The 26,740-nt window shown below is 48.5% G+C and overlaps 1 protein-coding gene across 5 annotated transcripts in view; it reads left to right on the forward strand.

The window, feature by feature from the left end:
- Positions 1-26,740, forward strand: part of FRMD6 (FERM domain containing 6) — a 279,784-nt gene that overhangs the window by 130,602 nt on the left and 122,442 nt on the right. For all 5 annotated transcript variants that reach the window (XM_070630335.1, XM_070630349.1, XM_070630345.1 and 2 more), the window contains one exon: positions 10,367-10,429. The gene's annotated coding sequence lies outside the window, so the exon portion shown is untranslated. The remainder of the gene's footprint in view (positions 1-10,366; positions 10,430-26,740) is intronic.

Here is a 26,740-nt window from a genome sequence, read left to right on the forward strand (position 1 = left end):
AGATGACTTATAAAGCCATTCCAGGCTTGTCTGCAGTCTCTACATTGTAATAGTAATTTCCTATGTTTCCTTACTCTCCCCTTTGTGATATTTCTGCGGGTCTTTTTTCTTTATATTTTGAAGTTCTTCTATCTCACAACTATGTTTTATAATCTCTTTGCATCTCCCATTATAGAGAACACTAGCGATCTGCAATACCTTTATCAGGGAATAAATACGGGCTCATCTGCATTTTGCATCATGGTCTTCTATATTCCCATCTAGGTGGGAGAAAGCACAGACTCACTTATTACATGAAATAGGCATAACCCAACATGGAACTGAGTTTAATTCTGCACTTGTCTAGGTATTCTCTGATAAGAAACTCTTAAAATCTCTTGTATCAGTGTCCTGTATACTTATACAGCAGGCTACACCATGCATGGGGTCATAGTAGTCAGCAGTGTCCTATACATTCATACAGCAGCCTTCACCATGCATGGGGTCATAGCAGTCAGCAGTGTCCTATACATTCATAGAGCAGGCTGCACTGTGCATGGGGTTGTGGCAGTCAGTGGTGTCCTGTACATTTATACAGCAGGCCGCACCGTGCATGGGGTCATAGTAGTCAGCAGTGTCCTATACATTCACAGAGCAGGCTGCACTGTGCATGGGGTCATAGTTGTCAGCAGTGTCCTGTACATTTATACGGCAGGCTGCACTGTGCATGGGGTCATAGTAGTCAGCAGTGTCCTGTACATGTATACAGCAGGCTGCACTGTGCATGGGGTCATAGTAGTCAGCAGTGTCCTGTACATGTATACAGCAGGCTGCACTGTGCATGGGGTCACAGTAGTCAGCAGTGTCCTGTACATTTATACAGCAGGCTGCACCGTGCATGGGGTCATAGTTGTCAGCAGTGTCCTGTACATTCATACAGCAGGCTGCACCGTGCATGGGGTCATAGTAGTCAGCAGTGTCCTGTACATTTATACAGCAGGCTGCACTGTGCATGGGGTTGTGGCAGTCAGCAGTGTCATGTGGCCTAATTGTGTGGGCAGGTGTCAGCGGTTCAGGAGCCACATGGCAGAGAGTTCTCAGTCCTCATGGGTGGATGTGGCAGCTGAATGCAGGTTGTCTCTGAGGAATCCACTCTTTTGCATGGTCCATACAGGCATCCAGGGTCCTCCCAAAGGGCATCCTTGCATATCCTGTTCTGACCTGTCCTCCATGGATTTCTCCAAAATCCAACATTACTCTAGGTCCCTCCTTAATAAATGATCCCAATCCATTATCTTAGTATTAAGGAGAAAGTAATCTGATGTTTACACTTTAAAAGCAAAGTTTATTGAATGAAATTAATCTTGGATTGTTGACCTCTGTGAAGACCATGTTCTTAAGCCCCTCGCCCCACCATCAGAAGACTATGGGTTAGCAACTTGTGGTCCCACTTGGAAATGTCACAGTTTGGGGGAAGATTGAGCTAAATTCTGAGTTAGGACATCTGCCCTCTGAATCTAGATGCCTCTTTTGAGGTGGAGTCCCTCTGCAAGAGCCATTGACCCCAGCCACCTTCCCAGGGTGTCAGGAGGATGTGGATGAGTCTAGCTGTCCATGTGTGACTACAGCGGGAAGAAATTACTGTGACGGTGATTCCCTTATATGAACAGCAGCACTGATCTCTCAGGCTATCAATGTGGTCTTTCTCCTGTGGCCTCTCATCCTAACCCTGTGTATGTTTAATCATTGAGGGCTAGACTATGAAATTGAGTACAAGCAGGCAGTTCCTTTTGACGATCCCTTCGGCCCTGGAAGGGACCTTCTTAGAGCTGGAGCCTGCTGTGGCCCAGCACTGGAATGTGTTGTAAACCACCAGTGCTAAGAGGGCAGGAACAAGTGGCTGAAGCTGTGAGTCAAGTGTTTAAGTAACAGCGCTATGCGCAAATAGCATAGGCTTATAAAGAAAGATTATGTTGAATTTGACAATAGGTTCGAGTGGTTTTTTAATGACTTCAACCTAATGTTGACCTGATGAGCTTCAGAAAAATAGTCCTGCTCTAAAGAGCAGTCACTTCCCAGGAGGGGAGCTTCCCACGTTAACGGATGTGCCAACTTTATTCATTGAAAATGAAGGTCACAGGCTTCTGAATGACGCCTATGATCCTTCCAGGCTATTTTAATTGAGCTTTTCAGTATCATGATTCATTGAAAAGAAAAGGGAAGAAACCTGCATAGACTCATGTTTTGTGTGTGTGAGGAAGGTTGGCCCTGAGCTAACATCTGTTGCCAACACTCCTCTTTTTGCTTGAGTAAGATTGTCACTGAGCCAACATCTGTGCCCATCTTCCTCTGCTTTATGTGGGACACTGCCTCAGAGTGGCTTGACAAGCAGTGCTAGGTCCATGCCTGGGATGCAAACCTGTGAACCCTGGGCCGATGAAGCAGAGTGCACGAAACTTAACCACTATGCCACCAGGCTGGCCCCCCAGCATAGACTCGTTTTTAGCCTTATCCCAATTGAAAAAAAATTCGTAGTACATTGAATTCATCTTTCTTAGGAAATCTGATCTTGTAGAAAGGTCCTGACGTTAAACCATTTTCTAAAATGGCCAAAATCAAAGATTCCCACTTGGGTCTGTTTCATCAGCCTTCTGGGGCCCAAGTCTGGCACCAGCTGCTCCTTCAATTTCAAGCTGAGTTGAGAAATGATAATTTGAGAAGCATAGACCCACTGCAAAGTACGTGTCCATCACACACTTCCACATTGCTACCCTGCCCCATCCCCATGTACACAGGGTCCATCATCTAAAAATGGATATTGTGCTTTCTTGTCAGAATGTAAGTATTAAGCAGAGATTGCTTGGATGTGGGGACTAGTGGAGATAAGTCAGGGATTCGATCGAGGACTCAGCCAGGTGGACAATACATCTGTGTCCAGGAGTCAGCCGTGCGGTGCCAGGAGCCAGAGAGTGCAAGGTGGCAGGAGCGTTGTTCAGGCCACACGGCACCCTGAGATCGTCATCTGGCCCGAGTATGTGCACCCTGGAGACCCAGTTTCATGAAAATCCTGGAGCCAGACTAGTTCAGAGAAAGCAGGAGTGCAGGTTGATGGTTCGTGGTGACTGCATGAGACCCTGAAGCGTTAGCTTAGACAAAGCTTCTCCATTTTACCTCTTACAAAGAACCTCCTAGCCATCCTCTCCCTACTCTCTCTCCCCAACCCAAGTGCAGTGTCTGTGCAGTGCATATAAATCGTAACGGGCTGGGAAGACGTTACTGAGACGACTTGAGTCAGTGCAGGCTTTCCTCCAGCACAAGATCTTATAGCCTGAGTTGAGTTAAACACAGAGGATTAATTAAGAAACGCAATTTGCGTTATAGTGACCTTGGGTTGTTCTGGTTACTATTGCTGCATAACAAGCCACCCAAAAACTCAGTGGCATAAAATGACCATTTATTATCCTCTGGGACTCCACGGGTCGGGAGCTCAGACAGGACGCAGCAAGGACAGCGTGTCTCTGCCCACATGTTTGGGACCTCAGGTGGGCAGGCTCGAGGACTGGGGTGACCTGGCGGCTGACGTGACCCTGAGGCTTCCTTCTGACACGTCTAGTCGTTGACGCAGCTGCTCATTGAGCTCAGCAGGCTGCTGACTAAAGTGCCAAGCAGCCATTCCGGCACGATGGTCTCAGGATAGCCAGCCTGCTTACATGGCGGCCAGCTCCTCCAAGAGCCAGTGTCCTGGGAGAGCCAGGAGGAAGCCACACGGCCTTTTCTGACGCAGCCTCATCCAGCGTGTGTTCCACAGTAAGGGAATTATTGCTTACAGCCCAGACGCAAGGGGAGGAGTCAAAGATCCCACCTTTCCATGCGTCAGAGAAGGGTTATGAGTGCTTTAAAATCATGTCGTTGATAAAAATCAGAACTGTCACGAACAAGAGCCATAGTGGAAAAGGAAAACTACAGGGGTTCATACAACTTTGGTTAAATGAGTGTCTCGGTGACGATAAGGACAGTGAAGACAGAGGAGGCGTCTGAGAAGGTCTGTGACCAGACCGGTGACGACTGAAATGCTTAAAATGATCAAGCTAGGAAAAGGCCAAGTTTGTTCACAGGGATGAAGGTTTTATAACTATATGCTTAGAGATGTTTAAAAACAGCTCCGTTTTCAGAATTCCTACAAAATAACTTAGAATTGCATGTTTTAAGCTTTCTAGGTTCTAACAGACTTCGCCTCTTGAAAACAATTGTTTTATAACCAAATGTTAAACTTTGGTTGTGAAACGCCTCTTCTTGGGAATGCAGCTGTGTACGACGCGAGACGGGAGCTCTGCTGGCGGTTTACAGCGTTATGAGGATTAGCGCACACCCACAGCAGGGCCTTACGCCTCCATCAGCATCCTTCGGCCGCGCCCAGGTTTTACACTCCATTTCCTTGAGCCTCTCTCTGTGCTGTACTCATATTTGTCATCACTTTTAAACATTTAAATTCCTAGGCCTGGATAGTCTCCTTGTTCGAGCGAGAGAAAATGCGTTCGTATTGTGTTTGCTCTTGGAGGAGCTCCGTGATTTCAGCCTGTGTCAGCTCCTGTTTCCTCTCTACAATAAGGAATTTGGGAAGAAACCTGTATAACTTTGTTTTAGACAAAATCTCTTTCTTTGGTTTTTAAATAAAGAGACTATAAAGAAATGGGGCTCTTTGAGAAGAGAGGAGGTAAAAAGGAGTGACCTGTAGGGGCCCAGGGAGATTCAGCGGCCTCTGTTTTGAGCATGGAGCTCAGGGTCCAAGAAAGAGCTGACCAAAGCCAACTCTGAGGAGGGTTAGGCAGTGCAGCAGCTTGGAATAAGGGGTGGTCTAGAGGAGACAGTTAACAGCTCTCCCCCGAGGAGCAGGACAGCAGCCTCAGAAGGAGGGGTCAAGTCGCTTTCTGAGGCCCCAGGGCAGCAGCCTCCCTCAGCACAAGGGAAGCACACGCTTAAACAGTCAGTCCACCTGCCAGTTACACAGCCACCTCGCTCACGGGAAGGGGTTGTATTTGCTGAAGTTGGGTACCATGTCTCTTACAGAAACAAGTTTATCAATGTGTGTGATAGTTTCCAAATTAAGAATATAGGAAAAAACGTGTGTGCGCCCCCATGTATGTATCCGTAGAGAATAAAACACGCAGGGAAATTATCTTTCATAGGAGGAACAATGGCAGACCTATTCTTGTCACTTCCGATCGTGTGCTACCCGGCTTGGATTCATTTCTGTTTGTAAAGTCAATAAAAGTCCTGAGTGAAAGCTTCCGTGGAAGCTTTTATAATTCAAATGCCATCATTCATTCCACACCCAACCTCGACTTGGCTCCTTGGCACTGCCGTGGGGCCTCCTACCTTTGTTCTGCTCGGCACATGGGCAGGAGGTGGGGCCGAGGAAGATGAAAGTTCTTGACTCTAATGCCTCACAGGACAAGTCTGACAACTTTCAGAACAATGCAAATTAAATGGCCATGTTACACGTTTTCCCCAAACTGAAATGACTTCACCGGAAGTTGTTCCGCTCCTTGTAAACTTGCCAAATACCACCGTACCCCACTGGGGCAGCCCTGCTGAGTTGTGCTCAGTTTCGCGATGCTGCTGGCACATTCCAGGTTAGCCCTCGGGTTCAAGAGTGGACGGTGTGGTGTGCGGTACACTCCCATAGGCTTCCTGCTCGAAGGCAGCCTGCGTTTATTTTTAAATGTTCAGAAAGAAACAACTCTTCTTGTTTTCTGTCTTCAGAAATGGACAGGTTTTTTGATGATGGTGCTGGGATGGTCATCCTTGTTTTGTTTGAGTCGTGGAGAACCAGACATGGCCGTGGCAGGAAGGGCCCGAGAACCTGGCCCTGCCGCCCACGACGGCATAGGAGGCTGGGGACAGCTGCAGCTCCCAGGCGCCAGGCCTCAGGAGGAGGTGGCACGAGGCCCTTTCCATTGCTGTGAGCAGCATGGCTGGTTTCTCTGAGTCATTCTCTTTTATAATAGACCTCTTTTCTTAATAAGCAAAATGTTAGCTTACATTTAGACAATAGCCAGGGAAAAATCAGCTTTTTAGTTGACCTCAGTTACTGCTAAGGTTCAGCTCCTGAGTTCTGGTCACCTGTGTGAACAAGCAATTATGGATGATCCTCGAATGATGGACACATGATTGAGTTCTGATTGGTTGAATTTGCTTGTGGTCCAGTAGGTCTGAAATTCACTCATTCCTAAGTTATAACAGCTGCTGCTGTGAAGCAATCATATGTGGATTTTACAGTTTTCGTAAGTTCTGAGTTTAAAGTATTCTAAATAATTATCTGGATTTTACAAATGAAAATCTCACAGATACATCATATTCTACACGATATGCACGATTATGTTAGCTGGAAGTGCATACATCATATTCTACAGGATACGCACGCTTAGGTTTGTGGGAGGTACACACATCGTATTCTACACAATACACACGTTTACGTTTGCTGGGAGTTCACACATCGTATTCTACACGATATACATGTGTATGTTTGCCGGAAGTATATACATCAAAATGTTAACTATATAACTCTTGGGGTGGTGGGAATTTGGAGGATTTATTTATGTTTTGAATATATATACTTATTCTACATAAGCATCCAGTCTTTTAAAAAAAAAAAAAAAAAAAAAAGATCTGTGGGGCCAGGTGGGGCAGCACTGCCCGCAGGTCCCCAGGGCCTTCCAGGGGCTGCTGCACTCTGCCTGACGGGCTGGTGCACTTACAGCAGCAGCCCCTGTCCCCAACACCCCTTCAGTGAAGAGTCCTCTCTTTTCATGCTCTTCCCCCAACATTATTTTACAATAGAATCGCCCTCTGTGCTAAGACAAGGTATACCTGAAAAGAAAAAAAAAAATAAAAAGCACAGAATTTCCTTTCCTTTTCTTAAAACAGTGAGCAACTCAAATATCTCATGTAATGTTTTCTACAATGTTTCCATGTGAAGGAGTCTTACAAGTTGGCCCCAAACAGACAGGGTGAGATCGCATCCCTAAGTCAGCAAGAGGTGGTCAGAGGTAACAGGAGCATGACGACTTCTTAGTGGATCGTGAGCTGCGGTGATGAGGCGTTTGACAGCCAGGACGCCCTGGGGCCCTAGTGGACTGCAGAGCCAGCCAGAAGGGACACTGGACTCAGTCTGCCTGTGGCTGCGAGCTGACTATCAGCTGTGTACCTGGCGTGACACTCATCAGGCCGGACGAGACTTCTGAAGTCAAGGACTGCAGCTCAATCCCCAGTCAGAACAAACTGGGCTCCCTCTCTTCCAGCACTGTCTGAAAACTTGGCGCACCCTGTCCTTAGGAATCTTAGAGACAGTCTAACGTGACCCCCTCATTTGAGGAACCAGAACCAGGAGAGGTAATGGGTCAGCCCAGGTTCACAGAGCTGGTTGCCGAGACAAGGCCCACTGGAACAGATAAATAAATATGGTTGGGGCAGCCAGATGAACAAACGAGCAACGGTTCCGATCCAAGCGGCCGCTGGTTCCAGATCTGACACGGGCTGCTCGCTGGATCATTCGGACACTCCTTGGTTTCCTCAGCACACGGGGAGCGGCTGCCTGTCCTCAGCAGGGGCTCAGACAGACAAGCCTTCTTTGTGGGACACACAGGGCTACTTAACAGGCAAACTGGACTGTATTTCAAGTGTATAAGAACAATTCTGTTTAAATAAAATTCTCTGTAAAATCAGAAAATTTTCTGAAAAATAGAATGAGCAACCTCAACTTACCTGCTATATCAACCCAAATTTTTGTGCATAAAATTGGCTTCACATGGGTCTTGATTAAGTGAACTAAAGGCGTTGATGGCACCTGTCCTTGTATGCACACATCGCCTGGTAACCCCACGAGGATGTCCACTGTGAGTCACGGTCACAGTGCGCTTACAGGTCAAAGCTCAACTTGCTGCATGTGTCGTCCGTGACGTTTTCCTCTGTGGACCGAGAGCAGTGTTTTACGAAGTCTCCCGCTGTATGTACGTTGTTTACCTTGCAGAAGTGGGGCTGTGAGGGCAGGGCCCCTAGCCTGATTGAACTGGCTGGGGCGGGCATTGGTCGCAGCCCCCTGTGCGGGGGCCTGACAGTGCACAGCAGGGTCACAGCTCAGATGCCCACCGGGGCCAGGTCCTGACGACAGGGGCAAAGCTGGTCGGGGGGAGGAGCGAGAGGGCTTCCTTGGGCGGCTGAGCCTGGACAGCTGGTGCCCCCACACTGGGATTTTAATGTAAAATCGTGCCACTTGTTAATGTTGGCAACAAATTCAAATTTGTTTTAAAACATTGCAAGCGGGGGCTGGCCCCGTGGCCGAGTGGTTAAGTTCACGCACTCCACTGCAGGCGGCCCAGTGTTTCATTCGTTCGAATCCTGGGCGCGGACACGGCACTGCTCATCAGGCCACACTGAGGCAGCGTCCCACATGCCACAACTAGAAGGACCCACAACGAAGAATATGCAACTACGTACGGGGGACTTTGGGGAGAAAAAGGAAAAAATAAAATCTTTAAAAAAAAAACCATTGCAAGCGATGTCAAGTACAGCGTTCTTTGACCCACTGCTGGCCATTTTGCGGCTTCTAGATCCCTAGAGCGATATGTGAGTGGTATTAAATTGTGTAAACTAGTGCGTTTGTTTCCTAGACGAAGCAGAGTGAAAGACCACCTACCTTTTTATACAAATCATGCATCTTTCATCTTCACCTTAGTCGCTGCTTTCCGACAGCTGTCCACAGTGCTGACGTCACGCGTCTGTGCTGCAAAGCTCATGCTAACTCTGTCCTGTCTTTTGTGATTTCTAATTACTTCACACGTGCAGGTTTATATTCAGACTTCACTGGAAACAATTCCAGGGCGAAATCATATCTATTACTTCATCTATGCCAACCTCAAAGTTCAATAAATGTTTGCAGTTGATATTTTTTTCAGTAAAGGAAACAGAATAGCCTTTGCTGACACACAAGTACATAGTTATACTAGAAATGAGTTTAGCATCTGGAAGTTCCTGAATTTCTAGGCCTAGGCAAGCCGACCAGTTCAAGTCTGTGGGCATTCTGCCCTGCTCAGCTGGGGAGCACTGACCTGCATCAGTTTTGAAGAAGAAAGCACTGGCAAGACAGCTATGAGTTCACTATGTCTTTTCTAGAATGAAAATACTGTGGGATGCACAGTCCAGGGGAGGTGGCGTGGTCCTTTACAGCTCTTGACTGAGAATGGGACGTTTCCTGAGTCAGCTCTCGTGTGCAGAAAACCTCCTGGGATTCAGGCATTGAGAGAATGGTAACCTAGGCTCACATTCCACATTCACAAATCCACTCTCCGGGCTATCTTAGAGTGATCTGGAGCGGCAGAAGCATGCGCTATAATCAGCCTTAGGCCAGAAATGGGTGCGTTGTGGGGAGAAGTGGAGCCAGCGTGGAAGCTCCAGAAGTGACTGGCCACTCTCTTTGTCCCTGTATGGAAGGGAGGAGGGGTGGCCAAGAGATGGCAGATACCACAAGCAAGTGTTTGCGGTGTCCTGGACATTGAAGTTACTTCATGCTGCCGGGAGCAGGCTACAAAGTCAGGACAGCTGGGCCTGTGTGCCAGGCTGCCCATGAGTGTGTCTGGAGTGGGCCTAGCGTCTCATTTGAATTGGCCAGCACCACTTGAAAGTGAAGAAGGATAGAAACAGTTCCCTCTACGGGTCCCGAAGTCCACTGAGCTGGGTGTGATGGGGAATCCCAAGGCCAAGGTGAAGGGACCAGCTCTGGCGTGAATTGACACAGAATTCTCTTCTGTGCTGGGAAATACTGATAAAATACTCAGAAGGGGTTTTGCTGGAAAAGTCCTGTCTCCATCTTCCTTGTGCTCACAAACTCCACACCTATGTGCCTCTCAGATACTTACTTACAGTTCTCATAATTTCCCCATGTTATTTGGTAATCCAACAGAAGAAATAAGTCATCAAATAAACAGACCACATCATCGCATTAGGAAGCAGACTTTGGAATGCAAAAAATTTTTTAATGCTTTGGTTACTAAAAATAGTTCCTTAACTTAGGCAAAGAATATTTGGGTTGAGATAAACATGAATTTACATTGCTTGGAATATTTAGTTGTTTCTCTGATATTATTGTCACCTTCTATTCAGTAGAATTTTTTGCTAAATCATGAAATTTCCTTATTCACTTCTCAGTGTTGATCCAGTTGCATCTTCATCTGCAAAGTTGTTTAAGTTGCTAATAGAAAGTGATATGGGAAATACAACTCATATATCCTTGGGATAATAGTGTTTACTCTGTCTGAAAGTTAATGTTAACTATGATGATAGAGTAATTTATATTTCCTTTCCTGATTGCCTCTTATCTTTCTCTCAACAGCCTTCACATCCATTTTTTTCTCCTGAAGCTGCTTCTGGTTGGAAAGTCACCAAATTTCATCAGGTAAGAAATACTAGATGTGAACCTGTAAACCTTGTTTCAAAAGTTTGGAAAAGCCAAAGGTGCTGTGAGCAGTGGGCAAATATCTAGAACGTAAACTGGGAAAGGTCCAGTGATCTTAGAGCAGTGGTTCTGCAAGTGTAGTCCCCACAGCGCCAGCGTCAGCGCCGCCTGGGAACTTGTTAGACAGGCGGATTCTCAGGCCTCTCTTGTGCCTTTGCAAACCCTCAGGTGATTCTGATGCATACACAGTGTGAGAACCACTGCTTTAGACGGGCTTCGTGGACCAGAGGAATAGAAAATGTCTCGTCTGGACGGACGGAGTTTGATGCACTGAGTTTGATGTCTCTTCTTCCTTTCTTTTCTCCACTGCCTTTCATCCTTCCTGGAGGACTGTCCATTCCTCATCAAGCAAGCTAAAATTTGCTTCACAGGGTCATACTTCATTACAAACACACTGTCTTTATGACAACTTGAGTGCTATCTGATAGGAGACTCCATCAAAACTAGGTATTGAGTAGAAGTTGTCAACTCATTAGCTGGTCTAAATCCCTTTTTAGCTTTGAGAAGGAAAGCTTCTGTCGTCACAGAAGACACACTTATAAAAGGTGCCCAGCTTGTAGAATAGTTGCCTTTTACGCTGAATATCCACAGGACGCTCTCGGTACAAGTGAGATTAATATTGTTATGTGGGCTGGAAATGTTGAATTGTCACCTCTGAAGTCATTTGCGAAAGGTAGTGTTGTCCAAAAGGAGCTGTTGTTCTCTTGTAGTGTTTATGTTTGAGGTCTCTGGAATAGCCAAGATCTTGAATTCTGGTAGCCAGCCTAGATAGCTACCCAGCGGCCATTTCACCTACAAACATCCTGGATTTGGTGTGACCCTGGGAAGACCTATGAATTACCTGCTAAACCTAAAAAGAATATATATGAGGATGTTGTCATCCTGAAATGATTGCTAAATACTGCCCCCAAAGTGCGTTTGCTTAAGGTACTGTCATCTGTGAAGGTATACCTCATTTATTTGCCATAGCAGGTGTATTTCTTGAGCAAGTAGGTATCAGAGTCTCTAAGACTCAGTTTCCCTATTTGTAAAGTGGAGATAATGGAGTCTACTTGTTGGTATTGTTGAAAGAAATAATGAAGATAATCCAGAAGCACCTGGCTCAGTAAATATTAGCCATGATTAAGGGTAATTTTATTAGGAGAATCATAAATTTAAAAATGTCACATCAGACCTCACCCTGTGAAAAACAAGCACAATAGAGAAGAGATCGGCCGTCTCCCCTGTGTGATTTCACCATGACTACATTGTATTTTCCATCAAGATTTGTTGTTGCTGTCAGTTCCCTGTTCTCTCCCCTCCTAGTTCCTGGGCCTGGCCCTCCAGAAAGGGGCCAGGTGGAATCAGAGACGTGATAACATACATGATAATGTGTGGAAATCCATCGTCTGTAGCCGTCTGTAGGGCTAAGAGAGCACAGCCCCCAGCCCTCAGCGCAGAACCCAGAAGGCCAGCTGGATGGCCCACGGGCAGCGTGGGAAGGTCAGGATCTGAGGACCTCGAAAGGTGGCTGCCTCCCTGGCCTCTGTCCAGATCACAAAGCAGAGCAGCTGTCCAATTGTTAAAGATTCGGAAGAGGACGTTTCCCCAACCTTCCGTATAAGCGCTAATACAAACAGGCAAAAGCCATATATGATTTTGGAATCTCGTTTAGCGTAAGTGTAAATATTTCTCACAGAGAATATGCTGGAAAGGCACAGGTCCACATATGACAGATTACCGCATGGGTGGCTCCGGTGAGAAGGGACGCAGCGTAGGAAAGGAGACGCTTGGAAAGGAGATATGCAAAACTTTAGGATTAAATAAGTGTCTGATTAACAAGAAATTTCTGTTTGAGTTAGTGGCACAGAAGAATGAGAAACATCTGCAATCTGTGCTTATTTTGCTGGTCAGAAACACAAGTTCCCAGGTCCTTTGTTGAATTGTTTACTTTGTAAAGACACTGAAAACAAATGCCTGTGGTTGTTGAGAAGAGTGTAGCTGGATTTGGAATGCAAATGCCTCTAAGCGGCCCATTTCAGAGCTTTACTTCCTGCCCACTGAGCTTAACACTTGAGGAGTCGAAGGCCCACAGGCCCCTTCGAGATTTAATAGTAAATTTTTGAAGAGAGAGAAGGCCAGTTTTCTTCATGTTCTTAGATAATTTTATATGATCCTTCCATAGCCAACCCACCTCCCAACAAAAAATGATCATCTAAGAGAAGGGGGTCTGCCGAGACGTGGCCCACTTTTACTATGGAAGCAGCGGGATGTGCAAGTGAGGTCGTTTTCCTTTATCATTTCTGAGGAAGACTCAGTTGTCCTGAACGGTTCTGAGGACAGGATAGACTGGGGGCACAGAGAGGGGCTGTGGGTTCCTCAGTGCTGCCACATGCCTTTGCTGGGGCCCACACTGGTCACCGAGGGGGAGGAAAGCAGGTGTTCCAGGCCAAGGAGGCGACCCTGTTGTGATGCTGAGGGGACGACCCCTCAGAATTAGTTCAGGCCAATGCCCTTCTGTGCCTTTTATCCCCTTAGGACTGAGCCGAGGGAGAAGGAGGAGGGAGACAGGAGGGAAAGGAACGTGCAGAGAGCAGAGGGAATGTCCCGAGGGAAAACAGATAGCCAGGGTAGCTCCTCCCTCGGCCACTTGCTGCTCACCTCAAGAACTTCACAAGAAAGTGAGTATGGTGAGAAGTCAGGTCTCAGGGAAGCCTTAGCCCCGACTGTCCATTAGCATGAACTGTATCAGCGAACTTCTGCTGACATGCTGAACTCCCAGGATGCTCCTGCCAAGCCAGCCTCACACTGGTCTTTGTATTCAAGTTATGGTGATGGACACAGTCCTATGTCTTGTATTTTTTTCTTTTTCTTTGGTGAGGAAGGTTGGCCCTGAACTCACATCTGTGGCCAATCTTCCTCTATGTTGTATGTGGGACACTGCCACAGTGTGGCGTGATGAGCCGTGTGGAGGTCCACACCTGGGATCTGAACCCACGAACCCTGGGCCGCCAAAGTGAAGCGTGTGAAATTAACCACTATGCCGCCGGGCCAGCCCCCCATGTCTTGTATTTCTTTATACCCATGCTTTTAAATACAGGAGTGTGGCCCCCTCACCTCACAGGAGGCAAAGTGGAGGGCAGGTGACCACTTGCCAAGACCATCATTCTCATAAAAGAACCAAAGAATCACCATTTAAGGGTCAAACCACAGGCCTGCTGTCTCTCTAACCAAGTCCCCTGACCCTAAAATGACAGCTAGGAATCGTGTGGAGGGAAAAGGGGACAAGGTTGCTTTCTGTGAGGTGTTCCCAGAATCCCGCAAGAATTAGATGTTATTACTTTCATCCTCCTCTTCAACCTATTGTTTATTTTCTAATTAAAACATCTCTTTAGGTAACAGTTCCCAAAGAATTACTAGCCACCATGTGACTTCATGCCTTCTTTTATTTGTGCAAAAACTGCCTTGATCAGTCTTTGAGGAAGGTCCCTGCTGTGCTCGCCCTGCCCCGTCCTTGGCGGTCCTGGGGACTTCTAGCCTCTCCGCCTCGGCCCTTGTGGTTTCGGCGGAAAGGTGCCGGAGGCCCCCTACCCTCCATCTTTCTGTTCCCTCCTCTGGATGTGCCTGGAGTTTACTGACCTGAAGTAGCCCATCATACAACAGGCTACACTAAAAACTAAGCATAAATATTCACACAACCTGAAGAACTACTCTAAAGCTCCCTCTTTTCTGAGATCTACATGCATTTTGTATTATTAAAATAAAATACAAACCTGTTGCTTTTATGTAAGATAAATTTGGCCTTTCTCGTCACAGTATAGAGCCTATAAAAATATGTCCTTTGTGCCTAGAGAGATGATGTCCATCAGCCACTCTAAATGGCTACCAGGAACCTTTTTATTAATTCTATGTTATTGCGGATAATGGCTTCAATGTTAAGATTTAACTTATTATTTAATTTTAAAATATAGCTTAAATTTTAATTTTAAGATCCAGAGACAGTCAATCTAAAGTAGAAGTTTAGAGGAAAAACATTAAGGCCGATAAGCGATGCTACATTACCTATGGACTTGAAATGATTTTTGAAGAGACAGGCTGTGAACATGAAGCCGGCTCTGCCTGCTTTCCTTCTGGCCTTGCATCAGCTGCAGGGGGGCCACCTGGCTCCCGCCTCCTGTGCAGCTGCTGCCGGCGGAAGGAGGGGGATTTCCCCTTGGCCTCCCAGGTGAGGCCTGTGCGAACTGTCCTTCCTGGGCTTGCTGGGTGCCTGTCAAATTGTTTCCATTCTTATAACATTTTGCAGAACTTTCAGCCTTCTGGTCACAAAATATTTTCTCTGTGAAGCCCTGGGAGATTTGCTTTCCCCCCTCTTCACGGTGGCGGGAACTCAGAGCTTGCTCATGATTTCAACGGGATTCTGCTGCCCAGACGGCAGAGCCTGCAGCCGCGCTTGGAATCTGCCTTGTCTCTGCCTCGTGTTTTCATTTGCAGGTGGCTGGAACTGTTCTCTTTCCTCTTCTCTCTTCCTCCCTCCCTCCCTCTCTGTGACAACCAGCAAGAGCTCATGAATGAGAGCTGCATCTTTTTTGCACATGAACCTATGAACCTATCAGAAGATGTTCCCAAAAGAGGCAAATGCCACCTTAATTCAGACTATTTCCCATATGGTCACAGGTTCTTTGAGAAAGTAGATGTGCATAGAGACCCCCGTCAGCACCAGGCAGCTGGTGGCAAGTGGGTGTGGCCATGAGCCAGAGCTGAGCCTTATGGTCAGCAGTGGGCAGGGGAGCAAGCAGCAGACTGGAGACCAGGGGAGTCAGACGAGCCAGGAACCAGAGTAGGCCTGGTGCCCAAGACCAGGAGGAGGCCCGCAGGGGGAGCGCTGAGCCCGGGAGGAGGTGACAACACGTTGAAAGGAGTTCTCTTAAAGCAACTGCAAATGTTAAGTGGGGTGTGGTTTGCCTGAAAATTCCTGTGTCTTCCAGCCTCGAGCATACTTACCTCGTCTCTTATTTTGAAACACAATGCTTTAAAAATGTTTTATTCTATAAAATTCAACATGTGACCTCCTCTGTGACAGAGCGTCTCCTTTGTTCCCCGTAAGTGAGCCCCACCCAATGCCTCCTCCACCTCTAAACTTGTGTCCCCCATCTTTTCTTTGACCCTCAGCCTGGGCCTCAGTGTTTCCGCTTTCCATCATCTCCATAGTCTCTAAGCGCCTAGATCCTCGCAGCCTCAGTGTTTCCGCTTTCCATCATCTCCATAGTCTCTAAGCGCCTAGATCCTCGCAGCCTCGGTGTTTCCGTTTTCCATCATCTCCATAGTCTCCAAGCGCCTAGATCCTCGCAGCCTCGGTGTTTCCGCTTTCCATCATCTCCGTAGTCTCTAAGCGCTTAGATCCTCGCAGCCTCGGTGTTTCCGCTTTCCATCATCTCCGTAGTCTCTAAGCGCTTAGATCCTCGCAGCCTCGGTGTTTCCGCTTTCCATCATCTCCGTAGTCTCTAAGCGCCTAGATCCTCGCAGCCTCGGTGTTTCCGCTTTCCATCATCTCCGTAGTCTCTAAGCGCCTAGATCCTCGCAGCCTCGGTGTTTCCGCTTTCCATCATCCCCGTAGTCTCTAAGCGCCTAGATCCTCGCAGCCTCGGTGTTTCCGCTTTCCATCATCTCCATAGTCTCTAAGCACTTAGATCCTCGCAGCCTCGGTGTTTCCGCTTTCCATCATCTCCATAGTCTCCAAGCGCCTAGATCCTCGCAGCCTCGGTGTTTCCGTTTTCCGTCATCTCCATAGTCTCCTATGCCCAGATCCGAGCACTCTGGGGACAGGAACTCCCAGTATCAGTCTCGTTCTCTGGCCATCTTTTCTGGCCTGTTTTGTCAGCGTTGGATGGAAATGTGTCCTCGTCCTCATTCCGTCCTGCTCGTGGATGTGAGGCAGGACCCCCTCCCGGAGCCTCTCCTGCCCACTCCAGTAAGCTGTTGTGAGAATTTGACAGAATCATGCAAGTGAGAGGATTACAAACGTTAAAGCATTACAGAAGTTGTTGTTATAATGAAACGTGGATCCTGGGCTCACGTTTGGGTGGGGCTGAGCCTCCTCCAGTCCTTCTGCTTGCGTGTGTAACCTCTGGTGAAATATTGATAATCGTTGCTAAGTGGCTCAGGCTTCTTCACATCCTGTGTTTCTCCTGTGGCTTTCACAGGGCAGGCCCGTCTGCCGTGAACTGATGCTGCTGAGAAGGGTGAGGTGGGAAGACACGTAGCTACAAAGGACCTGGGGGCTCTGGTTAAGTGAGTCGTCTTAGATCTGAGCTCACCACTCCAACCCAGAAAGGAACAACAGCAACGATGGTACGAAACCCGTAGTACAGTCAGCTGGCAGCTCAGCGCCGTGGTCTCATCACCAAAGTTCCCCTTCAGCCACGTTCCATCTCTCGCAGCCACCTTATCAGGAACATCAAATTTAACTGAGGTCCTACTGGCTCAGTGACATCTCAGCACATAGTTCTGCTTATGAAATAGGCACCAAACCAAGTAGACAACCATGAGGAATCCACAGATTCTTCCTTAAGAAACTCACATGCAGATGAACACACACAAAGAATGTTCACTGTGGTTATTGCTGCAGGAGAGGTGTGTTCAAGGTGCCATGGGAGGACAGAAGATGGAGCAACGTGCCTGACTCCGTGCAGGAAGTCAAGGAGGAGCTGGCACGTGAGCCGGGCCTTCAGGGATGGGCAGATGTTCAGAGCAGGCTGTGGGGCCCACCCAGCTGGTTCAGATCCCGACCCTGCCACTTCCCAACTACGCAACGTGGCTGGTTACTTACTTTTCGATGCCCAGTGACCTGCCTCCACAATGGAAGTGGTGGTACTGACTGAGCCGCCTCAGGGGTCACCATGAGCAGAAGGGAGTCTAGGCGGGTGTGGCCCTCAGAACAGACTCCGTCGTGTGGTTAGTCTCTCCTAAGTAGCAACCGGTGTTGTTGCTGCTACTGCTCTTTGCTAAGTCAACAAGCAGGAGAGAGCCTCCTGGAACTCTGGGAGACCTGGAGTCTGAATCTGAGACTCATAAGATCATCATCATCATATTAATAATAAAGCTGAAATTTATGTGCCAAGCACCAGACACTTTATATATGTAGCTTGACTCAATTCTCATAACAATTTTGAAAATCAAAAAATTTACACTGAAATATTAATAACACCACAAAGAATACAAAGTAAGTGAAAAATACGTGGCACAGATGGTGGGTGAAGGAGAATTCCACAATGAGGGATGTTTGTGATCTAAAGAGGCAGAGTCAAGAGGATGACCAAGGCGGGCTTAGGCCAAGCAAGGGCCTGGGCGTGGTGTGTCGTTCACTTTGTTTCTCTTTTTCTAGTTTTTGTGTTTGTTTCCTTGCCTGTGCACTGCCTCTAAGCTGGGCATGCCCTTTCCAGTTTGCTCCAGTTCCACCGCTCCTGTCTCCCCAGCCCAGAGAACGTTTGCATATTGCAGTGGAGGCGTTGGATAAGGATCTAGAATTGGGTTTGGTGACTGCTCACATCCAGCCGCTGTGGAGGTGCTTTTAGACTCACGGTCCCTGTAGCACCCTGAGTAAGCTATTGCTATCCCCGGTTATGGAAGGGGAAACTGAGTCGACAGAACTAGAGGCACCAAAGCAACGAAGTACATGGGGTGCTCTGAGACTCATTTGGCTGGAAGGGAGGGTCCATACAGGGGAGTAATATGAGGTCAGGGGAGGAGTCACAGGACCTCAAAGTCCGTTCTGAGGAATTTGAAGGTTGAAGCTGGTAAATGACAGGTTCCCTCTTCTTTACGGCTCCACGGGAACACCTGGCTGGCCAGACAGGCTACTCTGAGGCGGGGCAGGTGCAGGAGGATGCGGATGCTCGCTTCTCTTTGGGGAATTCCCCGCTATAGGCAAGGACAGCCCTGATTGCTCGTGATGACACAAGGGAGGAGGGACCTTCCGATAAACATGCTCAGTTGAGTTTTCTTCATATGTATAAGATCATTTTCGAGAAAACAGCCACCCCGTTTCCCTCCCTGGATTCCAGTCCTTGAGATCTGGCTAATATTTAAGTGTTACACTGCAGAGTGCCCTCAAAGTCAAGAACAAATTCCTTAACCTTTGATCCCAAGAAGTCTTCGTGGTACTGCACCTGTGTGCCTCGCGGCACTTCCAGGATGCACACCAGCCACCCCGACCCAATGGCTGCTCTCAGGAAGGACCAGATTTCCTCCAGAGGACTTCACAGACCACACACCACCCCTCACCTCCATAAGGCTCTGCACTTACTTCTCGGGCACGACTTCTCACAAGAATTTGGGTTTTTCCACATTAGACCGTAAGCTCTGTGATGATGGGGACCCTTGTTCTCCACAGATTCCCTGCATCTCACGCCTCCCAGCACAGAGTCAGCACTCCACACTGCTTGTCAGGTGGGCAGGAATCGCTACATGAGACACCAGTGTTCTTACCCCCCGTCCTTGCTCTTTGTTGGACCCTTGCAGGTCACTTCTCCCTAATGGTTCGCCTGACCCTGGACCCACCGCTAACCTGATCCTGATTTCCAGGTCCCTCTGCGGACCCGACGTGCTCCCCGTCCCGTTAACAATCTGACCGTGCACACAGTCGCCACCGCTAAACCAGCAGAGCTTGTCTTCTCTCTCCTTCCTGGTGGCCGTCCTTTACCGGAAGCCACTGATACTTGCCGGAATGGTCACTGTTACCCACGAACATTCCTGGGTCTCATAGTTCCCATTTCCCTCTCAAATCCAACAATTATGTCTGAATGGACTTGGCTGGAAAAAGAGACGGGGAGAGCCGTAGCAACATCTTGACTTTACAGCGTTGTCGGCCGTTCCTGGAGTAAAGGGAAGTGTCGTGCATGTAGTGTGTGTGTATGTTTGTGGTACATCAACCCACAGCTGGGGTGGGCTGGCTGACTCTCAAGGAATGAGCAGCCTGGGAAGAGTGTGGACATCTGCCTGCTCAGTGGACAGGGCTGGGCCCTGGCCGGGCAGTCCCAGCTGTCGGGGCTCAGGAGGAGCTCCGCCCAGCAGGCCAAACCTGGAAGTCCAGTACCAGCAGTAGTAATTATTTGAGAGCCTAATTGCCCACACCTGTGAGCACTCCCTACATTTGGATCACTGTGCTAAGCACTTTACTCAGATTATTTCAATTATCCCTTACACCAGCCCTCTAAGGCGTTCTTATTACTCCTATTTCACAGCTGAAACCACGGAGGCACAGAGGAGCTGAGTAGCCTGCACAAAATCATGCAGTGAGCGCTGGAGCCGGGATTTGAGCCCTTGCACTCCAACATCAGGACCATCCAGTGTGGAATGGTTCAAAGCAGGCGTCCTCTGATCACTGAGAGTTAGAATGTGGAAGATCACAAAAAAAGCACATATTTTATAATAAACTCTCACAACTGGGGAATATGGGAGAACCATCAGGTCTCAAGGAATATGTAATGGAGAAAGAGGAAAGATAGGTAACAGTGTCTCCCAGCGTGTTGCATTCTCAGCATGTTTATAACTTTGTAAATGGATCCATTATACGTATAGGGAGATCAAGGGAGCAGGGGGCTGCCATGCACGGCGCTGCATGTGAGGTGCTCCGTGGAATTGTGCAGTGTGCAGCCTGCTCAGCCTTACGTGGTGGCCCCAAAGGCAGTCTTCTTTATATCCATAAATTAATGTAGGGGCCCAATGGAGACCTATTAATGGTGCGTGAGCTGGTGTGGCCTTCAGAAACCAGATAAAACAAAACGTGGAAATGATAAGCTGGCTGTCACAGCACCATGGCAGGCAGGTGTCTGCAGTCTCTCTGCATCTCCTCCGCCAGCATCCCTTCCCCTTCAACTCTCCCGGTGCCGCAGAACTCGCCACTGTCCCCACGCAAGCTCCCACACTCCCCGGACTGTACAAGTGCTTCTCTCTCCCCATCTTTCTTTACTTACTGCCCCTTTCTTCAGGACCTGGACATTCATCCCTCCATCATTCATGCATTCATTCAACAAACATTTTTGGAGCACCTACGATGTCACAGGCCCTGCAGTAGACGCGGAGGGACAAAGAGGAGCAAGGCGTCCCTCACCCTTGGGTTGCTAACAGTCTAGAGGAAGAACTGAATAAAGTGAGTGCTCTCCAGGAAATTTTGTAATCATTCTCTATTTTCCCAGCTAGAGGAATTCTCATGTTTTGGAAGCATTTACAGTGCATATCTTCATGGGTTAAATAACAATTTGAAACACTTAAAGCAAAACAAATACATTGTAGAGAGATGTAGAAAATATTTTGAAAGCTGTGAATCAGTAAGTTTGTGTGTCTGTATCTTTCCTGGGTTCATTTTGTGCGGAAGTGATAAAATGCAGGTTAAAGCTCCGTGGATTTTCTCCAGATCCTGGCTAGAGTCTTTCCCTCACATCCTGCTGTGTTTCCAGGACTTGGAGTCTGTGCAGCGCTTAGAGAAGTTCGGTTGAGGAAAAGAAACTTTATTTCATTCTAGCCTGGAAATGACTTCTTTTCTTTCATAAAATGTGTGAGGTTTGAATCAGACAGCTATACATAGTGAGAAAATAATTCCATCCCCAGAGACAGAGAGCAGCAGATTATCTCATGGAGACTACAGCAGGTGAAAGCCTTTGAAAAGCCCTCTGCTATGATGCAAAGTCCCGGCCGGCCGTGCGTGCTCCGTTCTGAGACGTGAAGGCTTCTCTGAGTAGACTGTGAGCTCCTTTAGAGCAGAAGCCATGTCATATTTATTCGTCCGACCCAAGCACCCCACGTCAGGCTCGATGAGTATGTTGTGTGTACTGGTCAAAGTGGAGGTCTGTCCTCCAAGGGCTTGTCCTGCTCCCTTGTGTTTGGAGAATGGGCCATTCGAGTTTGTCTCTGGTTGGGTTGGTCTTTAGGAGGGTCCAGGCGCGGAAGGGGAATTGTTTTGCTTCGTTTTTAAGACATGTCATAGTCCAGTAGAGACCAGGATGAGATCAAGACCTCGTCCATCAGGAAAGCTTAGATGTTGACCCACTGATTGCCCCACTTGATGAGCAGAGCCGTTCTTTGCTCTTATCTTCCGTGTGACTAGCACTCAAGAATATAGTTGTGTTCCCAGCGTTAGTGTGTTTATTACTTGCTGTTTTGCAGTTTTCACCTCAGGAATTGTTAGGAGACGGTTCTGTGGCTCCAGACCTCACATCTCTCCCAAGGGCTGTACAAATCCTGTTCTGAATCAGCTACGGGGTCAAAGTACAGACAGGAAGTGGCTTGTGAAGCCAGGCTTGGCCTGAAAACCCAGTACATATGCATCTCATCTTCAGTGGGGTGTGACATTTGACATCACCACCCTCTTCCTGCCCAACTGGGCCTTGGCGTTGGTTTTGCCTTGGAGGCGAGAAAGGCAACAAAATCATGAGAAGTTTTCCTTCCAGAGCACTTCTTAGGGGAGCTTGGTGCTTTACCAGACATTTGTGTTGCTTAGCATTCGTGACATGCTCCTTAGTCCACTAGCAAGAGGTTTGAGGCGGAGTGAACACATTTCTTCTCGACTGTATTTAGAGCTCGCAGTAGAAAGGAGTAAAAAGATAGATGATGAAACAATACTCCACACATATTCTTTGCTTTCTCCCCTTTCCTGTAATAACTTCTCAACGTAATGGTTCTCATATACATTTCAGAGGATTTCCATTTTATTGTGTTGAATCATATAGTGTCAGTAAATCCATCAGAAATTCTCATTCCCCACTCGGACAATGTGGCCATATTGATTCAGAAAGAAACCGAGACATCAAGGAGATGTGGTGGCCACAGCTGCAGGGGCTTTATTATGTTCATTTGCCTCGTAAACTTCTCTGTTTGCCAAACGAAGACGGCTTAAAGTTGCCGGGCATCTTGCAGGGCTGGGCTGCCTTCAGGTGCTGTCGGGAACTGTGGTGGGGATGCTCTGAGTCTCCTTCCACACCCACACCGAGTCCCCCGCGTTTCCCGTCATTGCTGGTGTGGGTGGGGGTGCTGCATCAACTCTGCCTCGGGGTTCTTCCACGCAGAGTGACACAGGGCCCGACTGACCTGAAACTGACTCCGAGGCTTTACAGTTAGGCATTTGGTGGTAAAGGAAAGCTTTTTTTGTTAAAGAAGTATGTAAGAGGGGCTGGCCTGGTGGCGTACTGAAGTTCGTGTGCTCTGCTTCGGTGGCCTGGGGCTCACAGGTTTGGATCCTGGATGTGGACCTACACACCAATCATCAAGCCATGCTGTGGCAGCATCCCAAGTACAGCATAGAGGAGGATTGGCACGGATGTCAGCTCGTGGCCAGTCTTCCTCAACGAAACAATCAAAAAGTATGCAATATACTCAGGAGCTGTAGCTTTTAACTCCTGCTTGTGCATTATTGTTGTTTTCCTATCTTTTGGTCCATCACAATGAACAACATGGTTCTTCCTGAAGAGCTGGAGAAATGTGCCGTCCATTCCAACAGTCATGAGCAGACGCTCCCATGAACCAACTCTTCCTAAAAGTCGAAAGTCCCTTAGACACAAAGTCGATATGGACTGATGTTTGTTCTCATTTTGTTTTCCCTGGTCTCGTATCCTCCTGCTAAACTAGTTACAGTAGGGACGTCTACCCTTGGACACTAAGCAAGCTGCTGTGGATACAGGAAGGACCTCAGGCGTGTTTGGGCTCTTTCCTCCAGATTATGTAAAACTGATCTTTCACCTCTTCTCTCTCCTGTTGAGGCCGAACAGTAACTCACTCATTTATTCACTCATTTACTAGCTTATGGATTCATTCGTAGCATTTATTAAGAACCAGTTGTTTGCCAGGACATGAAAACAATAGGAAATAGTGAAGATCCCAGCTATTTACTTGGGGAGATGGTATCTACACACATGAAACAATTTAATTCTAAGATTTATTTGAAGTGTGTGAAATTTAGTTTTAATAATGATAACAGTTGATATATACACAGCATTTACTCCTCCGTGTGTTTTATATATATTAACACTGTATTAATCTTCACAGCAATCTTCCCAAGTAGCCACTATTATCATCCCATTTTACACATGGGGAAGCTGAGGCACAGAGAGGTCGACTAACGAGCAGCTAGTAAACAGCAGAGCCAGGATTTCAATCCAAGTGGTCAGGCTCCAGAGTGCAGCCTCTTTGGCCCCTGCCTACCATGTGCATACATTTTACATAGAATTAAAAAGGTGCAGCCTGAGGTCGCTTGGGGAAGCTGTCAGTGGGAGATATGGCTTTTGAGCAGAATCTTGATGGTCCATGATTTAGGCTGTGAAGGGGGTGGACCCGGGCTTCTGGGAAGCAAGAAGAGCAGGAAGGAAAGCTGGGACTTGGAAATGAACGTGGCATGGCAGGAGGAACGACTGTCACGCAAAATGGTGTGAGAACATTGTATATAGAGCCTTGAGCCGCAGATGTACAAGGCAAGCAGAAATCCATAGGAAGTGTGTAAGCAAAAAACTGAGTCCTTCACAGTCACGGCACTGGAGGAGCCTTAGAGAGCGTCGCTTCCAGGTCCTGCTGTAACCCAGGCTCTGAAGACCCCCGGGGCTGGAATGACTCCCAGTGTCACTTGCCTACTGGCAGAGCTCAAGTAGAGCGCAGCTGTCCCGAGTCATTGTTTAACGCCAGTGCCAGCGTTCCAGGCCACTCTGAAAGACCCCCCTGGCAGAGGCATTTGGCTCAGCTCGGAAGGGAAAGAGGCAGGGTGACTGTGAGGCCTCATTGTAAAGTCCAGGTGAAGCACCAGAGACCCGGGCTCGGTGGAGGTTGTGAGAGCCTGATGGATGTCAGTCAAACAGGGAGGGAAGGAGCCAGGGCCTGCTGTGGACGGCTCTGCAGAGTAGGGGAGATGGGACAAGGGGCCGAGCGGGCGTGGAGACACCCAGCTGAGCGGGAGGGGACTGGTTCTCCTCAGTCCACACGGCACCTTCTGCAACATGGTGGTCAGATCCAGGCCCTTTGCAGTTTTCCCGCTAGCAGTGCTGTTGTCTTCAGGGTGAGGGCACGTCCTCGCCAGGACTGTGGGAGGAGGTTCAACCTGGTTTACCTGGAGGACCATTGTCTGCCTCACCCTGGTCTCGTTTGGTGGTTTCTCCTGCTGCCAGTCAGCCTCAGGCATGTCCACTGCCCCAGAGGCTGACCGGGATGGTGGTAAAGGGTGTGAGCTCTGAGGACGCGTGGCCTGAAGTATGAACCCTGCCCTACGACTCTTGTCGTAGGCTTGTGTGATTTGGGCAAATTGCCCCGGTTCGTTGTGACTCAGGTTCCCGCTCCATAAAATGACGCTGGGGTCAGTGCTGCAGTCCAGCAGTAGTATGTGTGGAGTGAATTAGTGCACATGAAGCGCTCGGAATAGTGCACAGATGCAGCAAGCACTCGGTCGACAGGGCTGTGACCGCTGCTGGTCCTTGGTCCTCTCTGCTCCATTAGGTTCCAGAGTGTCTCTCTCTAGGGCAGAGAGATGTGGAGAGACGGCCCTCCTTCCCACCAGGCACCCGGCCCTGTGGCTGCCTGTCTCATCTACCTTCCCTAGCACAGGTCGTCCTAGCCCCGGGCTCCTCGCCGCCTCTGAGTCCCTCCCCAGGAGACACCCGTCACCCTCACATGCACACACACAACCTGAGGCTGTTCCCAGGGGAAAACGACCCCTGTCTCCACTCTGTGCAATCTCACAACGTGCAACTGTGATTAGGCGCCAGCATCACCCAGGAGCTCTCCGCCTGAGCAGCTCGCCCTGTTCTGGAGTCTGTCTAGCTGAGGAGTCAAAGGTGTGCTTCTGAAGCAGCGCTGGGAAGGGATCTTGTGTTGAGCTGGTCCTGAATCTTGCTCCTTGGGCTGGATGTGCCAGTTGGCAGGGCCTCCAGCCATGAATTTCAGGCACCTCTGCAAGGCCCGTGGGTCTCAGTGCCACGGCCACAGGGTCCCGAGAGGATGCTCCGAGGTGAGGCTGCTGCCTGCCTTATTTCTCCACATTCTTTATAAAGATGTTGTTGGCCACGTAGCAGCTTTTGGCTTTTTTTATAGCTCCCTGTGGTACACAAATAAGCCAGGCATGAAAATTTCCAGCTGTTGGTTTCATCTGAAGCTAAAATTTAAAAGTAGAGTGAGGTGACGTCTCTAGAAAAACAGATGAAGTGGCAGTGAGGCCCCTGAATCCCTGAGGGCCCTGTGCAGATGAGCCCAGACTCACGCCTACCCCGAGGAGGGTGCCCTGAGGGTGCTCCCCGCAGGTGTGAGCTGCAGTGCCGTTCTTGTCCTCTGGCATTTGACGGAACAAGGCAAGGCTGGGTTTGCAGCAAGAGGGCCATTAACCCCCTGCTCCCCAGTCTAGGGCTGCCGGGGCTAGAGTTCTAGCAGACTGTCCATCACACGTATTTTCTCTCTTTTTTGTTATGTTCTCCAGCATTGCTGTTTTCTAGCTTGTGCTGCTATTTCATGTTTTCTCTTCTGATTTGCTTTTAAACATTTTAAAAGATGAACTTTTGTTAGATCCTAACACAACTAAGCACAGAGAAGTTAACGATACGTGTTGTATAGGACTCTGCTTGATTATGTAACAAAAATCGTAAATTATAGACATGGGGGCAGAAAAGCTGCCCTCCACTGAAATGTCTTCTCGGATCTGCACGGGTGGGACCCAGGCAGGGATGGCCGCCCTCCCCCTCCTGTGCAGTCAGGTTTGCTCCCCCACAGCTACCACCACCGCAGCCCGCCCCGAGCACTTGGATGTGCTGCTGTCTGCCTGTCACGGCTCTCACCTGAGTGTTTTGACTGATCTAAGCTGTAAGGAGTTAAATGAAGGAATTGAGAGGCTCGGAGGCTCTATGGGAAGGCCGGAGAACCAGACGCAGAACCCAGACGGAACAGAGGCAGCTCGCAGCCCAGCTCTCCTGCCATGTGAACGGGAGGTGGCAGCGCTCAGCTCTGGTGCTGCCATCTCTGGGGACTACGTGCTGTGGCTGGTACCATCACCACGGAACAGATGCCACCACCACCAAAATGAGCCCTAAGCTGCCCAGGCCTCTCTAGGTCACTCATTCCAGTATTAGAGCCCCAGTGGGCATACCCGAGTGGCCTCCCACCAAACACACAGTGGGGATGTCCCCAGACACAAGAAGGGGCTTCGGATGACGGGCAGCCAAAAACTGACATGCCTTTACTTTCCCTCCCGTCTTCCTCTGCCTGCCTCCATTCTACCTTAAATTTAGTGTAAAGCTTCTGTTTTTTCTCCAAAAG

Source organism: Equus przewalskii, chromosome 1 (assembly GCF_037783145.1).
Source record: "Equus przewalskii isolate Varuska chromosome 1, EquPr2, whole genome shotgun sequence".
Classification (NCBI taxonomy): domain Eukaryota; kingdom Metazoa; phylum Chordata; class Mammalia; order Perissodactyla; family Equidae; genus Equus; species Equus przewalskii.